Raw genomic sequence first — 4,765 nt, 5'->3', positions numbered from 1 at the left:
TCCTTGCCTTAAATTCTATTTTGTTTGATATTTTTAGAGCCATACAAACTCCTTTTTGTTTAGGGTTTTCTTGTGTATGTTTTCCATACCTTTCATACGTCTCATTTTCTGTGTCATTATATTTTAGTTATTTCTCCTGTAAACACATATATAGCTGGGTTTTCTCAAAGTTTCTATTTTGAATAATTTTAAATGTGCAGAAAAGCTGAAGGAATAGAACAACAAAAAAAATGTTTATCTTTCCCCTAAATTCATTAGTTGTTTATATTTTGTCGCTTTTGCTTCTCTTTCTTACAATTACCCAGTTTATCACATCATAAATATTGCACAATTATTTTTATTGAACTCTTTGAATGTAAATCACAGGTATCGTGATACCTTACTCTAAAATTATTTATGCTAAATTGCGTGCATTCCATTATATAAATATATACACAATATTACAAACGCATAAGCACACACACTCATATATACACATTTTAATCATTTAACATTTTATTGCTGAGTAATTCATTGATGGGTATATCACAATGTGTTGTGATAAAATCAATTCACCTCTTGAAGGACATTTGTGGGTTTTTTTGTTTTTTGTTTTCCAGTTTTGGGCTACCACAAATCAAGCTGCTGTGAACATATGTGTACAAGTCTATATACGGACAGTGCTATTTTTTTTCTCTTGGGTATATATATACCTAGGAAGTGGAATGCCTGGATTCTATGGTAGGTGTATTAAAGAAATTGTCAGTTTTCCAAAGTGCTTGTATCATTTCCATTCTGCCAGCAGGGTATGAGTGTTCTATTGCTTCCACATCCTTGCCAGCACTTGCTTTGATCAATCTTTTTAGTTTTAGCCATTCTGATAAGTGTATAGTGGTACCTCACTGTGATTTTATTTTATTTTAAAGTTTTCATTTATTTAGGTAATCTCTACACCCAGGGTGGGTCTCGAGCTCATGACCCCAAAATCAAGAGTCCCATGCTCTTATTTTAAATTAAATTACCCTACTGACAGATGATGATGAATATCTTTTCATGTTCCCATTTGCCACTGATATATCTTCTTTGGTGAGCTGTTGGTTTAAACCTTTTGCCTACTTTATTGGTTTGTGTTTTGAGAATTCATTCCATTAAATTTTAACATGCGCAATAGACTAAAACTAATCAATATCTCTTGTTTACCTCCTATAAATAAAACTCTGAACTCATCCTCCCTGTTTTAGGTTTTTGCTCTTTGGGATTTGAGTTCCACTTTGTTTTATTTGTCCATTTGTCTATTTCTTCCCCACCTGTCCATCCCATCTCTAACCTCTCCCTTCTCTTCTTTTGGAACTCCAGTCAGAAATGTTTTAACTTTTCAGTGTATCCTTCATGTCTCTTACTTAATCTTGACCTTTTCCATTTCTTTCTATCTCTGTGTTGCTTTCTGGAGAATTGCCTCATAGCCGCCTTTTTATCTATCCCTTTATTTCTCTTGAACAATTTTACCTGTTCTAATTTTAGTGACTATTGTATTTTTCATTTGCAGAAGCTTCTCTTTCAGATTTATTTTTTTTCTTAGTGTTCCTTTTCTAGACCTTCTTTTATTTAGTTGTCATAAATGCATATTGAAAATTACTCATATTGGCCTGTTGTTATCTGTAGTTTTTTGGTTCCGGTAATCCTGTTTGCACATCTGCTAACTCTCTCACATGGAGAGTTGTCTCCTCAGATCTTCGTAACACATTTATTGTATATGTATCTTCTGTGGGTGTTGTCCCACACCTCGGTAATTCTCCTGGGTAATACCATGTGTCCTTCTTGTGAAAGCGTCCCTGTCTCTAATTCTGGCAGGATCTCAGGGGTTTCAGTGGTCCTGAATCAGATCTGGTGCTAATTTCTCTCTTTGTGGCTCCCATACAGGGCAGATGACATAAATTTAGGTCACATCTCTGGCATACACTCGGAGTTTGGTTTCTCCCAGCTGTCTTTTTATTTCTTTCTACTTAAGGCTTCAGGAAAAGCATGAGCTTCCTTGAGGGCCCCATGGTCTACAGCCTGGAGATTTTTCTGGTTTACTTGGAATGGAAGGGGCAGATCTGGAGGGATCCAGGCTTTATGAGGGTGTCCCCTGTCCAACCTCCCACCAACTATGGCCCAATACCAAGTCTTCAGTCCTTGTGTGAGTATTAGAACCCCAGCCCCAGCCCCTGGGGCGTCAGTCTGTTTGGATTTCAGGAAGCTCCAAATATATTATTCCTCTCTTCCCCACCAGTGCTCTGAATCCATGAGCTCTGAGCTCCAAATCCATTTAGATACATGCTGAAGTCTGACAATGGAAATTAGCATTTCCCCTTTATTACAATGAAGCAGAGGCAACTAAAGAATTACACCACTGCCTGAAACCAAACTTGCCCTCCAGGCACAGGCAGCAGTGAAAAGTCTCAATTCCAGTCCCACAGCCCACACTCTGGAGTTTACTACATAAACTAGGGCAGATAAAAATGTGTATTTTCTACAAGTAGGAGGAGCCAGAAGGGGTTGATCTGGGCATATCTAATAGTTCCTGTTCTCAAACTCATCAGCCATTTAAATCACACATCTCCTGAGAAGGAGTGTGTGAATGAGTGAGGCCAGGAGGATTACTCTAAAGGAGGGAAGTTCCTCCACAGAGAAACACGGCATGGGGGAGTGTTGGGGGGGGGGGGGGGGGGAGTCAATCCCTTCTAAAGATATCCCTTGTGCTTGCGTCTCTGGCTTTCATTCTATCTTCCCTTTCTGAAATCTGGTGCATACTCTTCCTTTATTTTCAGCTAAACTCTATATTTAAGACTATTTTGGTGTATTTTGCCCAGAATTCCCATGTTTGAGGCCAGGAGCTTCAGCTGTCATGTTGTTGGAAGTTCTCTAGAGAGTGTTTTCACAAAGGAAACAGGATGGCCTATTAAAATAGGCAAGTCCTGAAGGAGAACAGGCCGTTTTAGACCTTTCTCCAAGCCTTTTCTAGGTTTCTCTGAGGCTGCACAAAATAAAAGCTATTTGCTTCTTTCCTTCATAAACCGTAATAAAGTAAACATGTGCATAAACCTCAACATAGCCAAGTATGTGTGCTTACCTTCCGAGTTTAGTAGATAAACACACTTTTAAACGTAGGCAGTACGTGCAATTTGAATTTCTGGCCGTGTATCTCCTATTTCACAAAATGCCATTTACATAACATTTACGTAGCCATTTACATAGCATTGAAACATTGAAGCATTGCAGCTTCATCAAAGCACACCTTTATAATGGGATTCCTTGAAGGTGTTTGAAAATACTTCCTAGGTAATGGGTTTTGATGAAATTTCTTTTTTCAAGCAGTTTAATTTCAGTTTAAATATAATACAGTTTTGGGGCGCCTAGGTGACTGCCGGTTAAGCCTCTGACTTTGGCTCAGGTCATGATCTCGCGGTTCCTGAGTTCGAGCCCTGCTTCAGACTCCGTGCTGACAGCTCAGAGCCTGGAGCCTGCTTCAGATTCTGTCTCCCTCTCTCTCTGCCCCTCCCCTGCTCGTGCTCTCTCAAAAATAAATAAGCATTAAAAAAATCATATATATACATATATATAATACAGTTTGTATAAAGAAGAGAGAATTTAAGAGGCGTTACAAAAACAGTAGGAAAATAGATCTCTAATCTCTTGTGCATTTTGTCTAGAACCATCCTCATAGAACAAAACCGAACCAGCTCATAATTGAACAAAACAGTAGCTTATCTGTGCTGCCAGATCTGATCTTATTTCTCTTCTTGGAAATTTGCATGAACATAGAGTTTGCCTTAATTTCAAGGCTTTAAGTTTAGAAGGAGAAACATTTCAATATAGGAATGCAAAATACATGGACATTTTTATTGAACATGTATTTACTTTGACAGGCAATGTGCAAACATGTTCTGTGTTTATTTTATGTAGTCACCTCCTCAGTTCTCACTGGTTACACAATTCTTACCCCATTTTACAGATTGGGAAACATGGATTTTCAGAGCGTATTGACATTGTGGTGTGACATTGTTTCAACTACTTACTCAAAGCCAATTACAGGGTGCCGGTAGGACATATACTAACACCCAAAGGAGCTGAGGGAGCAAAAAGATCTTTGAGTTGCACGAAGATCTGAATTATGCAAGCAGCAGAAATCCTCGGTGGACACCATGATGCCTTTTAGATTATCTTTCACCCTCCAGGGTGGCAAATTACCTGGTAGACCCATTATGGATTAGGTTATTTAATCCTTTTTGTGCCATGGACCCCTTTGGCCTCCTGGTGAATCCCATGCACCCCTTCTTGGCATAATGTTTTTAAATGCATAACAGAAGGAATAGAAATGAGATTGGAACAGTATTCAGTTCTAGCATCTGATCCCGGAGATTTTCAAGCATTTCTGCTCTGACCCTCTCACCTCCCAAGTGTACCAATCCCCTCAGAGACTTTCCCTGCCTTCTTCAGGGAAGGTAAAGGAAGGACACCCGAGCAGGTTTTACGGGGTGGGGAGGAGGATGAGATGGGCTAAGGAGAGGTTTCTGAGATGGCGTTAGTTTCTTCTTTTTCCCTTCTGTCTACAAGCCTCCTCACTCCCCTAGCCCCTGCATCTTGCCCGAGATCAAGTCCAGTGCTTTTCTGGCTTTACTTCTCTTCCATCTTCAGGATCTCAGGCCCAGCCCCGCCCACCTCCCTAAGCCCGCCCTTCCGTGGCCACGCCCCTAGGCCCCTCCCTCCCCTTAAATCCCTCGAGCGCCCCATCGCGCCTCTGGTC

This window comes from Lynx canadensis, chromosome E1 (assembly GCF_007474595.2).
Source record: "Lynx canadensis isolate LIC74 chromosome E1, mLynCan4.pri.v2, whole genome shotgun sequence".
NCBI lineage: Eukaryota > Metazoa > Chordata > Mammalia > Carnivora > Felidae > Lynx > Lynx canadensis.
This window is presented reverse-complemented; position numbering follows the sequence as displayed.